At 36.6% G+C, this 17653-nt stretch overlaps 1 long non-coding RNA gene across 2 annotated transcripts; it reads right to left on the bottom strand.

Moving 5' to 3' along the window:
• Positions 1–141: 141 nt before the first annotated feature.
• LOC103130736 (uncharacterized) lies at positions 142–15393 on the bottom strand. 2 transcript variants are annotated; one of them, XR_475257.2, is made up of 3 exons: positions 15313–15393; positions 12736–12898; positions 142–810 (listed from the first exon to the last, which is right to left on the bottom strand). It is a non-coding gene; the product is annotated as an uncharacterized LOC103130736 (long non-coding RNA). The 2 variants fall into 2 exon arrangements; XR_001660359.1 differs by lacking the exon at positions 12736–12898 and having other exon boundaries at positions 15313–15384.
• Positions 15394–17653: the final 2260 nt, after the last annotated feature.

The following is a 17653-nucleotide window of genomic DNA, read 5'->3' as shown; positions in this document are numbered from 1 at the left end:
TTTTTTTTTTAATACTTGAAGGGAACAAAACCTAATACCCCCCAAAAAAACAAAATCTGTATTGTTTATTACATTGTTTACTGTAAAAAATAATCAGCCAAACTTTGGGTATAGATTACTCATTAAAAAATACAACATGCATGTTGTGACACAGATTAAAGATTTATTGGTAATTATTGAGAAAAACTTACAAAACATATTATGTGATATGCAAGACATGGCAGACGAATAAAGTCAAATGGCACCCAGTAACATCAGTTGTGAAGAAAGTAGCATTAAAAAAGTCTCTATGGTTATGGTGCTGTAATTTTTTTTTATCCAACCATTTTCATCAAATTTCACCCAAGCCTTGGAAAATTGTGTCATCTTGTGAAAAAAGAGCCTAATCAATAAAATGCGCTTTATGTTAAGCCTAAGAGACTTCTTTGTTTTACTTTGTGTGACATACTGTCTCATGCTCTTCGTCCCAATCAGTTCACATCATTCTTCATGTCTAAAGCCCATTTAACTCAAAGAGCTCCTGTCGCGTCTATTTTTGGGCTGTTCTTTCATATTTTAGATGTGAAGGACACGTATGACTAGGGAGCAGGCCGGAACCAGGAAAAAATGTCAAAGGAGTTTAATTTTGATGTCAAAAATAGAACAATAATTTCTGCTATTGTCCATTTTTCATGCATACTAATGTCCCCGAACAAAATCAGCTTCCAGTCCTGTGGCTTGTTTTGTTGCTGTCCACTGAATCCTCCTCTTCTTTATTTCGGGTCCAGGTCCTGTGGAGACCATTATAACTGCAGAGTCTTGCTTTTCCATCTGAACAGGAAATAAACACAAAAATGCATCTTCGTTTGTGTTTCCATATTTCTAACATGATAAATATTTAGTTAAAACCAAAATAAGGTTTTCAATTAATTCCAAATGTCATTTCTTCTATGCACACCATGAATGCTATGAACTCTGTTGGTACCTTTGAAATGAACAGCTATTTTTGCACATCTGACACAAACATCCTTTGGTAACATTTCACATATCAGGGTGAGTAGGTAGCTTAAAAATAAATGATGGTGTTTCCAGGGTTCCTTGATCTCATAGTTGAAATAAGTACAGAGACCTGAAAAAGTATTTATGCGCTTTGAACCTTCCCACATTTTGCCATATTGCAATCATACTCCTCAATGGATTTTTTTGTGATAGATAAACCATTGCAAATTTTAAGAAGTAAAATCTGAAATGTTGGAAGTGCGTGCTTATTTAGCCCCTTACTCTAATACCATTAATAAATCCAGTGAGATTCATAATCAACAGTCCAATTGTGTTCATCTAAGTGTAAAATAGTTTACTACTAATATTAGATAAATGTAATAGTCTCTGAGGTTTTAGAACATCAGAGAACAAACAGCCTTATAAATTTACAGAAGGGTCAGATATACAATTATGAAGAAGCTTAAAGCAGGGTTATAATAAAATAAATACTATATCAAGCTTTGTTGGTCCTACTTAGCACTGTTCAGGCCATCTTCTGAAAATGAAAAGTGTGGCACAACAAAAAATAAATAAATACCAGGAAATTCAACTGAGAATCAGAACTAAGACTGGAAAATAATCTTCTCAGATACTCCACACTTAATCTGACTGAGCATGAGCAGTTTGGCATTAAAGAATAGTCATAAATGTCTCTGGATGTGTGAAGATAGTCATGGCACAATTAGTGATGTAATTGGACCCAAAAGCAGGCGGGAGATAAAAAAACAAAAAAAAACACACTGATTTATTTAATTAATAAATAGCACCTTAAAAACAAGCAGAGGAAACAATAGGAGAGCTCTTAAACTATGCAGAAGACTTCAGCAAAGTGACAATGAAAACTTAAGTACTGAGAAAGATCGATTGTGGGAGTGAGGAACCCATGTGCGTAATTATCTGAATGTTCGTGGGAGGAGCAAAACAGGAAAGAGTCAAAGTGACACAAGAAAAAGTCAAAATCAATAAACTAACAAACATTATTAAACACTAAAATAGTAAATAAAACTAAAAACACAGATTAACAAACTCAAAGACCTAAGGGTTATGACAGGCAACTACGCAGTGAAAGGTGATTTTACAAAGTATTGAATCAAGTGGGCTGAACATAAATAATTCCCTATTTAAAAGATGAGGAATGCATCATTTTCCTCCCACTTCATTGGTATGCACTACTTTTTGTTGATCTGTCAAATAATACCCCGATAAAATCCATCAAACTTTTGGAAACTTAATAGGACAAAATATAAAAAATTTCAACCTTCGTTTCTGCCTTTTAAGGCTGTTTAACTGCATGCTGGAGTTAGAGAGATAAGTCCCTGTTTTGGCCCAGCTTGCCATTACCACTTCCTCATTATCTACAAGAAATAGATACATTAAACCTACAAAGCCTTTTTCCAACCCCTCCACAAATTACTGCTGGGAAGAAATCAAAGCTGCACCTGCAGAGATGTTTTCTGTAGCAGTAAATTAAATGTCACAGCTACACAAAACCTTCCCTTGCTGCCTCGTAACAGAAGCAAGCACAGACAAGAAGGGTGTAGTTATCAAAAAAAAAAAAAAAAAAGTTTTGGAACAAACTCTTGTTTGAGCCACTGACTTTTTTACAAAAGTGACAGTGAATCCAGAGACTGTGTGTGTTCAGTGAAGAGAGAGAGGAGCTGATTGAAGTGGAGAGCAGGAGGTCTAGAAGCACACAGTTTGAGACAAGATTATAAATTAGCCTCCAGTCAACTTGCAGAGTGATTGGATGTCACTTTGATCAAACACCAGCATGAAAAGTATATTATGTAAAACAAAATAAAAAATTTAAAAAAATAGTGGAAATCTGCTAAACTGTCGTTTAAGTTCACAAATTGTCAATAGAGATTTTGTTGGGCCTTTGGGACGGCAAAAACCACAACCTGTGCATCCAGTTCAAAACCAGTTTGTTCTGTTTGTGTCCAGATGTCTAGCTGTTTACTAAAGATGCAGAATTCCCTTCATTATTCTGTCCACCGTATGCAATGTACCCCAGGGGGAAAAAACTACCTCACAGAGTGATGCTACCTGGAATGATGTGTCCAGGCTTCTAGCTGTCGATTTGAAGCAAAGCTGAAACTCTCATTATTTCATACACTTAATAGTAGCTCTTCAATAGACAACGATACCTGGCACTGAAATAGCAATGCCTGGTGTTTCCACCATCATGTTTCACTGTGGGGATGTTTGGCTTATTGATGTACAGAGCTATTTTTGTTCTCCTTACAGAGCATTTTGCATGCAGCACCCAAAAATTGGGTCTCAACTGATGAGAACATCTTTGTTAAGCATAAAGCATAAAATCTTACTAAATATGTCTGGTCTGCGATATAGTGCAAATATTTTTTATTAAACTTGAAATAAGACAAAACTAACTTTCAAGTAATTTTTCAGCAAGACATAGAAGATTGCTTTAAGTCAATAATTTCTTAATATTAATGAAGAACTACTGGTACCATTGGAAGATTATTTCACTTATAACATGGGGAAAATGTTTCAAGTGAAATAATCTTCCAATGGAACAAGTACTTTTTTAAAACCAATTTTTAGGAGTTATTGACTCAAAACAATCTCCTTTATCTTACTGAAATCTTACTTTTGAAATGTTAGTTTTGTCTTATTTCAAGTTTAATAAGATATTTGCTAGAAACCAGATCAGAAATACTTGGTGATATTTTGTGTTTTTGAGGCGTTTCCTGTGTTTTCTTCAAGGATTGTTGCAAGCTGCAGGCTGCAGTCAGAGCCTCTAATGGCCGCTTTTTGGAAGATTTTCCCAGCTAAGGTTTGGATCTCTGCTCAGATTTTTCTGAGCATCAACAGGTAAAGTGAGGTATCACAAATTACTGAGTGAGCAAACCTCTTTGCTATCAATGTCATTTTACATGTTTGTGTACATCTGTCTTTTAATGTCAATCCCTGCTGATAATGTTTCATGCACAACTATGCATAGGACAAGTAGTCAAAAGTAAAAATTTTAATTAGAATAGCATAAGTATGGAGTAATACTCACTTGAGCAAGTGAGCTTTTCAAAATGCAGGTGTGATTAAATAGGCAGTAATTCTGCCTGGTTGCAGTTAACTCTATTATCTGAACCTAGTTTTAAATAAGTGAACAATTCTTTCAAGCATATTTCTTTTGATTACATGCTCGAAAAGAATTTGATAAATTTCTGCTTTTCATTTTGATACAGTAGTTAGGAAAAAAGCATCAGAAAACCTTTAAAGTGCATTTGCAGGGCAGTTTTGACAGAAATGAGCTGAGTATAAAGTGCCAGAAGCAGCTGTTTAGCAAGCTAACTGTGACTTGAAAATAATGAAGCGTCCTCAAGTCACATCAGGCTTAAAAAGTCACAAGCCTGCGTGAGCTGGGTCAGATCTAAATGAGGTAACAGAGTCTGCGCATGACAAGAGCGTTATTTTAAAAATGCTTCAGCACTGGATCAGAACATGCAGCCAGGGCAGCTTGAATATTCCACCCTATTACAATCTCGCAACCTCTGTGAGAAATTCACATTTAAAGCCAACACTCAGGTCTAGTGTCGGAAGTGAAGACGGAGACACGGAGGATTGCTTCCTGATTGGCACAAGCTGGCACAAGCACTTTCTGAATGCAACACAACACCTTCCTAAAGAAAATTACTTTGGCCACTTAATATGTGACGGAAATCTCAATCATTCTTTTTTTTATTTTCGGCTGAGGTGTCCATGCCGAACTTCCAGCCACAGAGAGGTCAACACTGAACTCTGCTGGTTACTAAAACATCTCCATATCTGCAGTGTTTTGCATTAATTATCAGTTCCAGAGACATTTTTTGAAAATTCAGGACAAGATCAGACCCAGTTGTAAGAGCCATCTTTAAAGATCAAGAGTTCATCATGAGCAAAACAGCAGAAACATCACTGGTCATCATTTGATGTTTGGCAGACTTATTTGTTATCTGCCTCCCTCAGAGTTTCACACATGTGGTAAAAAGAACTCTTTGGACTTAACATTGTATTTTCATAAATGCAGATGAATAAAATTGCTAAGAGGGAATACAGAGAGAAAATAAGCATTTAATGGCCTTCAACTCCCAATGTTCAGGCTCAGCGGTGAAGCTACAGTACTTGGTGTATTTGTTCCCAGTTCAGCTCTCAGTCCTGAACCATTTGCTTCATGTCTTGTTCATATTCTGATGAATAAAGGCTGCTGCTGTCACAAAAACATTTTTTTTAAAGAAAACTCACATTGTGCCAGTCCTTGGGCAGGACTGTAAACCTTAAGCTGCTCCCTGGTAGCAGGCCTTTTCTTGTAATTGGTGTGTGAGTGGGTGGACAAGGCGACGTCACTGTGAAGCTTTTACCATCTGCTAAGGCTATAGAAGCCGTATGAAAGAAGAGCCTATTTATCATTCAACAAATTATGTAAAGGGTTGTAATTTGCTAGCATTGTTGATGTGTGTAGAAACAGTGTGTTGTGTGCGTTTTCTTTGCTGTGATGTTGGTGAGGCCATTTAGGAGTTCTATTTTTTCACATGAAACTCCGATGTGGTGTTTTTTCGGCGGTGTTGCAATTTGAATTCATTTGCAAAATAGTTTTTTTTGTTTTATTCCTTGAATTACGCTGTGAGAAATTTTAAACAAAAGCACAACTAGCACATTTTTCTTTAAAAAGTGAGCCAGAAATTATTAAACACTGGATGATTGTGGCTGTTGTGAGTGGGATTTAATTTCTTCTTTGCTCTTATGTTTCCATTATACACCAGCTACATTAGTTAAAAAGACAAAAAAAAAAACATTGGTTGAGTGACATTGGTTTTTCACCTTGTAATGCCCATTTTTCCAACAAATATTGTCAGGATCCATTGTTCTTTATGGAGCCCAAATTCTGTGCCCCTTAAAAAAATGCAATTTTAGCATTAGGAGATGGTGTGGACTGAGTTTAAGTTAAGTTGAGAGTTAGGCTTGAACTGGAAATGGCTAGGTTTAGTGTAAGTGTCAGGTTTAGGTTATAATAAATAAATAAATAATGAATGGAAGTCAATGCAAAGTCCTTGTAAAGATAGAAAGACATATTGTGTGTGTGTCTGTGTGTGTGTGTGCGAGTGTAAGCACAGATTATTAAATGAGTAACAAATAAATAAAACTGACAAAAATAAAGATAATAGAAACAGTGATAAATAATTAATTGCATTACTATCATTAATAATAATAATTTTAAAACATATATTTTATTCATATAAAATCATTTGTAAAAAAAAAATGTAAAAAGTCTCAATGGAGTTATTCAATTGATAACTTGTACTACTAAACACAATCACATAGTTATAATTGCATAAATTCATGCAGGCCAGAGCCACCTCCGTGTTTCCATGGCTACAAAAAGTGTCCAGTTTAAGAGCTTCCTGATCCCACTTAATGGTCTAGTTTGGCCCCAGCTAACCTTTGTATTTTGGACCAATGTGTGATGATGATGATGGCTATTTGGAAATCTAATGAGTCAAATCGGGTGGATGATTGCTGCTTTGTTACCGTCAGGCGCTGATTGCCATCTCCGAGAATCATTACCATATTACACCAGTAAGTGTTGCAGATGGAAGACATGAAAAGTTGATCACATTGCTTAGGACAACCATTCTTTAAAGAGTAGACTGTTTTATAAAGGTGGTCATGTTGTTTAGCTGCTGCAGTGTCCGCAAAAAGAACAAGGCGCAATCAAAGGTGTACGGGCACCATAATCTCTGCAGAAATCAATATCTAATCAGAGCTGATCAGAAAGCAGAAGATTTTCTCCTCTCGCTTGTAGTCCATAACACCTACACATTTAGCCAAGAAAAGATTGCACTTTAAATGACTTAACACTGAGCAAAACATTAGTCAAAAGCTGACATGAAAGCAATGCAACAGAAAAGAAAGTCACGCCTCTACTAGCCGCAATGCAACGTAAAGGCAGAACGTGCCAAAGACATGCACAAACCAATTTCTTTGTCATTTTACTCATATCTGGGTCCATCCATTATACTTGTTTTTCCTGTGCAAAGATTACTAGTGAGGTGGAAATGATCACAGCCAACAGTAAACAACAGCAGGGCTGAGCCTGGAAGCCTCACCAGTCCATTATTGTACATGGCACAACCAGTCATGTTCAACCCCTCTCTAAAATTACCTATTACATCAACATACATCACTGTGGAAGGTTGACCTCATGTTGTGCAATAGGTGCTTAAAATGAGCTGGCCAACCTGAGAACAACAGAAGTGTCAGGAACAATATTGGGGAAAAATGAGAAGAAGCTGAGGTGAAAATCCAGCAACACTGACACAGAACCTGAAAGCTTCACTACCCTTCATCTATTGCATCCAAACCTTTCTGCAAAAAGCTATGGAGGGGCAGAAAAAAAAAATACTGGATCAAGGTATTTAAGGTATTTTCAAATTATCTGGTTCACAAGGTTTAGAGGATCACAACACCTATGTAGACACTGTGATGCTGATCAAAAGTAGTCAGTAGTCAGTAACTTTGTTTTGGTTTTCTGGCAAAAAAACGATAAAATCAGTCAATCAAGACAATAATGTCAGCAACAAGGCAGTTCAAAGAGATTTAAATCACTAAAACTTCATATAATCACTTACTGTGAAACCAGTAACAAACATTACATTTTGTCATCATCAAAATGATGTGATCTATCTTTCTTGTTTTAGTGAGAACATGAGCAACAGGGTTCTAGAACAGCTGCATCTGTTGAAGAAATCAATGTGACTAAAGACAAACGCATGGATGAGTTTCCCTAGATCTTCTTGGTACATTAGTCCTTTAAGCCTGGAAATGTTCGTCAGGTGATGGAAGGCTGACTTTGTGGTTGTCTTTGTGTGTCTCTGAAGGTTCAGGTCTCAGTCCATTGCCACGTCTGATCATTGGTTTCTAGCTGTGATAACTGAAGCGGTGGGCTGATTCTAGGTTGCTCAGAAAGTTGAGTGGTTGGCAAAAAAACAGAAAATTATCTGAAAGCAAAAAGTAGTAGATTACCCGGAAATCTTTTTTTGAGCCAGCCAGAGATTTAAAGACGAGCAGCAAAAGCAGAGGAGGTGGATTAGCAGTGTTTGCCAACAACTGATGGTATCAACTAGGACACACTACTGTATCTTTTGAGCTGCGTTATTAAGTCTTCAGTCAAAGGTCTCTTCCGATTAACTGCAAGACTGATTGCTACAGGAGCAACACCATCCACAACAAATCTTATTTGGACCATTTGAGTTATTATGACAACCATCACTTTAAAGGTCTGCAAAATTATCTAGATCCTTAGTGTACATTTTGTTGTCCATTCCTTTACACTCTAGAATAAAACTAATGAAGCAGAAAGGAACCTTGCAGCAAAACAGAATAACATGCAATCACCCAATGGAGCTTAATTTCAGAGAGGAACAGTCTTTAAGAACATCTATCAGATCTGTTATCTTAATCTATGTACCAGACATTAACAAGGAAAACTGAAACCACTTCCCGTAGCACAGATATTTAGTTAAATAGGAGGAGGAAGAGGCCTGTCGAGTCTCTCTGACAATCTAGTTTTAGCACTGAGCAATCTTATCCACTGCAATGTTTTGAGCCCTAAGGCAGTTACTGCATTAACTGATATCCTGCATGTATTTGCAATAGTTTACATATTTAAAATTTTAACCAATAACAAGGAAGAATTAGTTTCAGTTTGAAGTTTTGTTCAGTCAGCTCAGTGCTGTAACCAATAATGATTTAACTGTTGCATAAGTGGCTCCGCAAGCAACTGAACAAATAAAATAAAGTTTAGTCCTTGTCCTTGATTTTTCCTGTAGGTTTTGTAAATCCATGTCAAGATTATTTTGAACCTTTGGAGACTTTCTGTCAATCTCAAAACCTAAAAACGCATTAACGTTAAATTGTGTGGCGCTTCTTGCTGTAGTGACGTGAGTTTTACACGAACGTCAGCTTCAAAGTAAGCAAAAGAGGCAAGTTGGAGTGTTTTTGGTTTGTCTGAGAGCAATTAGCTTCCAAGCCCACGTCTCGAGCACTCTGAACAGAAAATGATTTTCGATATTGTACGAGACAGATGGCTGGTGTTAAGGTTCATGTCTGATTTTTAATAAGGGAGAACCCATCATGATCTGTCTAAGCTCGGAAAAGAAGTGGTAGATTAGGTGGCAATCTAAACAACAGACAGCAGAAGTGGCGCATCGGGATGAATGCTCTCAACTGATTATCAGGCGAGCCTGCTTGCCTGCAGTCTGGGCTCTCTTTGCACGACTCATTAAACTGTGGCTTCCCAAAGCTACTGTAATGACCTACATCGTAGGGCATGAAATTTACTTCAGATCCAGAAATTGCAGTATTAGTCTGTCTATACAGTGAAAAGGAAAAACAACAAGCAGACGCACAGATTTCAGTAAACCTTACAAAGGTGTTCGTATCCCACTAACATTTTTAGATTTTGATTCATTTAATACTTTTAGTATTTTTTATTGAGATTTTGATCTGTCCGAAATCAATTGAGGCATTCTGGTGAAGTGGAAGGACATGATTGATGAATTTTAAGAGCTGTTGTGCTGCTGGCATTTTTAACTTAACCCCAGCAGCCTCTTCCATGTTTTCTTTATCTGTGTTGACAGCTTTCCTCCAAAAAAAACACATTTCGCTTTGGTTTGATCCAGTAGTTGCAAAGAGGATTTCTAACAGCTTTCTTTTAAAAATGTCTTTCTTCTTGTACCATTTCTGTATCTGTAGTTAAATATATATTTAATGTTTGTCCTCAGACTTATGTGATTTTTGTTTTCTGATCTGCATGGTGAAATTAAATTACATGTTTCATTCTTTAAATTGTATGATTTGCTAATAAAACTGCAAGATTTACAAATTAGTCTTTTGCATTCCTTGGGAGAGCAAACTTACCTTGATCTTTTGCATCTAAAACATCAAATATATTCATGGGACAAAGAATACACTCAGTCACTTCAGTCGCAGGATTTCCATCCTGTTACGACCGTTGACATTCTTTGAATAACTTTTCGGTTTTATCTGGTTTATCAGCTACTGTAATCCTACAAGCGTCAGAAACAAGTTTCCAGTCAGAGAGGGAAATTTTGAAGGTTAGTTTCCACTCTGTGTATGAGTTTATAGTTTAGATACAAGTCTGTGCTGGTGGGAAATGAAAAAAGTATTGAAGGAAAGATTAGTCAGAAATGTCCTGAAGGCTCTTGCAGATCATCTCATTTAAACATGATTGACTGAATGAAGTCTCCGTCTACAGTCTCTCCTTGAAATACTCAGCTCATACACTCAGAGTTACATGGTTTTGTAAGAACATTAGGCTTAACACTTCAAAGGTTTTAGTTTAAAGGAAAGTCTGTGTCCTTTCCAAGTAGATGGAAGTTGATTATTGTTAGATTGTCGGAAAACAAACTTTTTCCACATAAAAAATGGAGCTGAAAAAAAAGAACCATTTGCTCAAACTTTTGGTACTAAGATTCTGAAAAGAATGGGGTAACTGGGGTAGATTTTCAGTGGCAAATAATATTGTCAAAGAGACACCTCACTGTGTTTCCATTACAAATGTGAGGAAAATGTTGATAATACCCTAATGTCAAAAAAACCCCACAACTTCACAGTTGAGGTTCAATAAGAAAACATGCTGTACCCCTTCCTGTTATCTTCTTCGTCTTTTCCACCAATAGTTGCATCTGGTTGTTGATCATGTGACCTGTGTGATGGGAAAAGTGTTTCCATTGCAGTTTTGTGAAATATACTAATTATGATATAGCCAAAAAAATCACCTCATCCTAGCACACATTTTTTAACAAAAAAAATGTGTCTTTTCAAAATTGGCATGTTTCCAACAAGCACATTTACTTTTGTAATTCCAATTTCCACAATTATATGGTCAATGGAAATGCAACTATTGAGCACTGAGCTGTATGTTGCTGCCATTTTTGATGTGACAAAGTGATACAATTGGAGAAGATGCCTCAATCATGTGCAGCGTTGAACTGAAGTATCTATTTCAGGGTACAAGCCAGATCCACTAACATTACCTCAACAGGTAAGAATGAAAACAGATTTGTGATTATGTTTGTCTGTCATGTCATTTTAAGAGCTAAATTCCCTGACTCTGCACCAAATACTTTGGATTTCTGGGATGTAAATAGCCACAAATCAACCAAGAAATTGCTCACATTTACCCAACTTGCCCTGAAGTAACAGCTCTGACTGATGCAGGTTTCCGGAAGATGGAGAGCTAAGAAAAGCTATGGGAAGCAGCTGTCAGAAGGGAAGGTTTTTGTGCTAGCTCGTCATCCATTGCACTGCAGTGAGCATTTCAGACCAGAGCTTAGACAGGTCAGTCAGTCATGATCAAACCTGCAGCTGTTGCTTCAGTCTTCCTTTTTTCCCCAACTCTTCGACACAAGGTTGTGTGTAACTGTTGCTACAATTCAATGTGGACGATTCTTAAAGAAATATAAAATTATCTTTAATCCTTCGTCTTAGCCTGTGGCTTCTCTGACCTCAAAGAAGACTCAGGTGACCCAGTCACTGGATCATCGCTCCCGGCTTATCCCAGATGCTGAGCTCCTGCCTGTGACCAATGTTGTGAATAATATGTGATAGCTCTGCTTCAAAACAGCTGTGAGCATCATGACCCCGGGCCACCTCCACCCTCTGTCACTCTTGTACAGACTCATGTTCACATACGGACAAACACATGCCAGTACTGAATCTGAGTCCTGCAAACAAATACACACAAATAGTTGCTAAAATAAACATGTTGATATTTTCAGAGGAGTGGTCATCTGGAAGATCTGAGTGAAGAACTGGAAGTTTGACATCGCAGCTCAGTTTTTAGTAAGTTAAAAACAAACCTAAGCTTTTAACTCTTTTTGAGATGCTGGTTTTAATGTTTTGTTTGTTGTTTTCATTAATTATTATAAATGTGCTTGTATGTGTTTTTAGTGTATAGTGCTTTGGCCAACAGAACATTTGTACATTGGTATTTATTTTTCTTAGATTATTATCAGACCTTTTGTCCCTTGGTTTGTTTGTTTTTTGCATCTTATTAATGCGTGTCTGTGTTAACTAGTCTTTCACTAAGTTTCCTGATTATTTTTGTCATTTCAGCCTCTGCCAGAGTACATAAGCTTATCGGTTTGATTGTTTTTTGATGGCTTTTTCTGTTAAACTCTAGCTGGTTCCTTGTCCCACTCCTCCTTACTGTTTTCTAACTTATTCTTTTGTTTTTGTTTTATATCTCAACCAATCAGATTTCACATTCCCAATCAGGCGTTGAAAAGTCCTAAAATGAGCCAGTGTTGTTTACACGTATGTAAGGAATAGAGTGGGTCTCATTAGGAATACACTACAATAAACTTCTTAACTAGTCTGTGTATTAAAAGTCATACCATTTATCCACACATCAATGAAAAGATATTGAATGGATTCAGAATGATAAACCGCAATGTTGACACAATCGCAATTTAATGATTAAAACAATCTTACCAGTAATCCAACTAATGCATTTCAGTCACCAAAATATAAACAAATATGAAATTTAAGTTCTAAAAGGAGGATTCTGAAGTTCTGAAGAAAATTCAAATTGAGGAAGACCTTTAAGTCCAGCAGCCTCTGTGGTCCAGAAACTTCCTTAATTACAGGACGGGACAGTAGTTTCTACAGTTGGATAAGGTGGTTGCTTACTTTTTTTTGAACAACTTGAGTTTCTGCTCTGGGTTCAGTACGGCAGAACTTGTCTTCCTCTCTCAGCTGGAGGAAATGTCAGCCTTGCCTTCAGAGCCGCTCTGACCCTCTGAGGCTGGGGGGCTGATGGATGTCAGGCAGCTGCTCTCTTTGTGATCCAGAACTGAATTGTGAGCAATTAAAAGAAAACTTTCTTGGTGGATTATCTCTGTTTCAATTACATGACAGAATAAACAAACACACTTACAAGAAATAAAGACTTGCTCTAGAATAAGTGAGAAAGACTTGTCTTTGTAGTCTATTCTCTTTCCCAGTCTTTTCACACTTTTCTTTGCACCAACACAGAATTGAAAGCTCAAAGAAGTCGTCCAATTATGGTAACATCAACATTATCTGACATGTGTGTGTAGAAATAATTTATAATAGCAGCTTCATGATCAAACACATTATATTTGGACAATTTTAAGAGCGCAGTCTGTGGAATAAAAGCTTAGTTTAACTGAATTGTCGCAATGAAAAGCCTTTAAATCCAGTTAAACCTTAGTTATTCAAGCAGCTGACACTTTTAGACTTAACACAATCTTTTAATTTTACCAACTCTTGAGACAATTTTTTTGGCCTGGCAGGCAGAGTCCTTACTCAAATCTGATTGAGCATATATGCTAAGGGACTAACATAAAAGAGTGACGCCAAGGAGCCCTTCTGACTTCAAATAGCTATAGTTCAGAGATAAATCATCATTATACAGCTGGGAATGTGCAAAACTCTGATCAGCAATTATAAGACTTTCATTGCTGCAACGGAAAGAAAATCTCCCACTATGCACATTAAGTTTTTTTTTATTTTCTTACTTCATTTCTTCTTCTAAGATGCTAATTCCCCACTTTGCTTTTAGTGTTTAGTAATGCATTAAGCAGTTCTTTACCCAAACTCATTCTTGTAATCTCCTTAGATGTTTGCTCTGCTTGATTTGACCCTTCTTAAAGAGGCCAACATCTTTTCCATGACCACAGGATGTGTCTTTCCACATGGTTGTTTAAGAAATGAAAAGCTACTGATTACATCAGTTGGGGTTAAATAACTTTTTTCCCAGCTGGAAAATAATCACCAATGCAGTAATTATCCAACAGGAGGCTCATAGTTGTCTAGTCAACTTAATTCAGCTATTATTATTATTATTATCATTAATATTTTGGCCAGGTAGTGTATTTGCTACCAGTCTTTCTTGCCTTAAACACTTTCTAGCATCTTTTATCAAATCCCTCCAGGACATCTAACAATAAATTAACTGAACATCATAACTTTTCATGAGATTTCTTACACTTTTTTTGACTTCTCGCAGTTTTTGCTGCACAATTCAAGTTTCCCAAGATAATTTCTTGTCCCTGCTGATTGAGGGACGCTGTGTACCTAAATCTGCATTGTTGAAATGCAGGGCACATTGTTATTTGGATGAAAACAGGACAAATGAAGAAGTGGCTGCGCCTCAGAACAATCTTAAGTGCAAGTTTTCCACCTGTCAGAAATAAAAAGAGGAATTCTTTTAATGTTTCCACGTTTTTGATCTGTCTCTTTTGTGTTAGCACCTGTCAACGCCGCTGGCCTTTAATCTCTCAAAACTCAAAGGAGTTAGAGACTGATGACATTTAGTGTCTGGGAGACATTCTTAAAGTCCCCTTCAGCTTCCATTCTTTATGGCGTTTCTGCCTCAGTTCTGATTATCACTACTGAAGAAAAAAACTGAAAGTGTTGCAATGTGATACAATTTACTTTGACTATGACTCAGTCTGACTATGACCTGGAGATTTTCATGCTTGTCTTCTTTTACTACAATGACCATATAATATGTGTAGAGTGTGGCTTAAAACTGGCTTTTTGACTAACGTATGAACACCATCTAGAAAAATGACTTCCATTCTGGACAACTCCAGCCTGGACTCGAGTTTTAACTTCTCATCTTTCACCTGGAAACATAGGATGACATTTTCTTCCACAAAAATATTAATCAGACAGATAAATCTATGACACTGCATATTTTGGCTTAGTCCAATATCAAGTAGAAACGGATACAGATACTTCATTTTGGGTTTGAAGTTCTATTATCGTTTTAATAAAACATTATTATGTCTTTTACATAAAAACTAACCACAAAACTGAAAACAGTGTAACGCTCCTTCAATTTTGTGTCTTTTTATCGAGCTTCACACAAAGGAAGCCATTGCTTCTCAGCGAATTTCATAACAGTAAGGTTTCTCTGGTTTTTGCAATAACGCATAGAGAAATATTAATTTTACAAATAAAGAGACCAAAATGATGTATTTTTTATGTGGGAACCGTCTCAAAAGGGGCAAAATACAATATGTTAAAAATGAATCCAGTAGTCTTTCAGCTATTTCTCAGCTAACTCAACATAAACACAGTCAACTAGCATTAACATTAAGTAGCCTCCAAAAATATGTCCTGTTTTCTACACAGCACTAATCACAAACTGTATAACGTGACTCACTAATTGACTCTCGATTAAATAACCCCTTAAAGGTAACTAATCTATATGCATCAAAATAATTTTTTACTGACCTGTTATAGAAAAGACGAGACATACAAGTTGAGCTTCTTTAGCATCTATCAGGAAGCTTTATTCTTCTTCTGTGTGCCCAACCTTCTCGATGCCAGGCGCCTCCTACCGGTTGTATGTGGAATCTTACTGAATAACTGAAATAACACTAAAGAATTTATTACAACGAGAAATTAAGGATAGAAAAATAAAAATAATAATGTGGTGCCTATTTTTATACTTAGTGTTTTCATTACTTATAGTAGCTTGTTTTCACCACTCTACACTTGTCCATAATTTCTTTCATGGGCGGTTACATTTTCTCCTGAATTACTGTGTCGGGCTGTTTTCCTTTCTTATTTATAAATTTTCACAATAAAATGTGTCTGGTTGTTTGATTTGTTTCGTTATGTTTGAAACTGGGACATTTTGTAAAACCACAAAGCGTTAAAATATTCCAGAAGAGCTGTCAAAACACTGCACATTATTGCACTTCATCGTTTCTCATTTAAATGCCAATGCTTTCCGTTATTACAAGCAACTTTCATCTCCACAAACATTTTGCCATAAATACAATTTAGTTCATTCAATCACACATTTTCAACCTAGAAACCATCAACTTTAACACTGACATTTATGCTCCTTCCACTGAATACACATTTACATTAAAATGCAGCTCAAAGGAGAAAGACAGAATGAGGGGGTGCAGCTGCAGGTTGGTGTCCAGTGGAATACAGATGCAAGCAGATTGCTGCAAAATCAAGCAACAAGTTCAGACGAAAGATCCTGACATCTTCATTATTAAGAACAGGCATACGATGTCTTCAGGAAATTGAAAACAGCTCTGTATATTAAAAAGCATACGTGGGAGCTGTTTGGATGATGGAATCTGGTACTGAACTTTAAAAAAAAAAACATGTTAAAATGTAGTAATCTTAAAATGTGACACATATAGCATGCATGAACATAAAGAGGCTGCGCAGAAGCATGACTTTTTACCTCAGAAGAGCCACTGTGACATTTTTATGCACATAACGATGCCATGAAGTAAAGATTCAGAAAGTTGTAGAAAGAGTTTGCTTCACTAAAATTGACAGTCTGAGAGTAATTTTTCTGTGTATCCTGTGTAATTACATTTAGTGGGTTTCCCAACCAGTTCCTCTTCCACACTGCTTATTTCCATTTAAATTACCTATTTACATAGGAATAAATGAACCGTAAACCATTTCTTTTAGCTGCAAAAATGCCTGTTCGCTTATTCACATTTACGTTTTGGTTGATTCTAAATATCTTTGCACATCTAAAGAGGATTCATTTAAAGACTTTCACATCCAAATTCAGCAGAGTATAAACAGTAAAATGCTGCCCCCTTGCGGTAAAATATCCATATGGCAACAGGAGGTTAAACCTCCTCATCAAGTGTACATTACTTCGTGCCTTATCTTTCAAAATGAGGTCTACATCTTTTAGGCCTTTTTAATGGAAAGCATTGTTTTTTTCTAAATGTAGCGCTTAAGGGAAGAAAATTTTTTCACGTTCTTAACAGACCAGAACATCATCTTGTACCCCTAACTTATGCTGAGCCACAGCTCTTTACCAATTTCACCCTGACAAGAACATGAATGTAAATCGATTCCAGTGATGCTGGTTGTGTGGACCGGCCGGCTTCATTTCCTCCAGGGTCTGGAATCAATGAGGCAAAAATGGAGCTTTAAGTGTCCTGAAGGAGCTGAAACCGACGGACCCTGACGACTCGGATGATTAATGAGGGGAGCTTCTGCTGAACAAGCACATCGTCTCTCAAATGACACACATGGTTGAGTTCACGGTGGCTGAGGAGCACAAATGTGTTCAGCAAAGTTAGTCCCAGTGACATGTTTACCTACCTGCCAAGTGGAAAAAATAAAGCTTTTTTTTTTTTTTTTTTTTACTGAAATACTGCTTGTCCCCTGAGGCTGAATATAAAGGTCACCGTTAGCAAGGGCCTGGTTAAGTTATTTGTGCAACAGGTTTTTGGGGAAAACAACAGCACACAGATTTAAAAGCAGTTTTTTTTACTATAAGTCAAAGTTTGCCCTGATCCTTATAAAATGACTACAGTTTCTAAATGCACAAAAGACATCAACAATTTGGAATTATTCTTTAAAATTGAGAGTGCAGTTTTAAACTTGCATAAATGGGTCAAAGCCTTTGATCTGCTTATTTTAATTTTATTTTTTGGCAGGGAATCTTATTTTATACCCATTTTTATACCTGTTTCTTGTGCATGCATCTTAATTCATAAAACTAAACAAATGACACCTAAAACTAAGACGTTCCCTAAGACAATCTAAGAAAGGTAAATGTCCACCAAAAAACTCACAT

This window comes from Poecilia formosa, unplaced genomic scaffold (assembly GCF_000485575.1).
Source record: "Poecilia formosa unplaced genomic scaffold, Poecilia_formosa-5.1.2 Scaffold666, whole genome shotgun sequence".
Taxonomy (NCBI): Eukaryota; Metazoa; Chordata; class Actinopteri; order Cyprinodontiformes; family Poeciliidae; genus Poecilia; species Poecilia formosa.
Note: the sequence above shows the minus strand (reverse complement) of the source record. Positions and strands in the feature narration are given on the sequence as shown.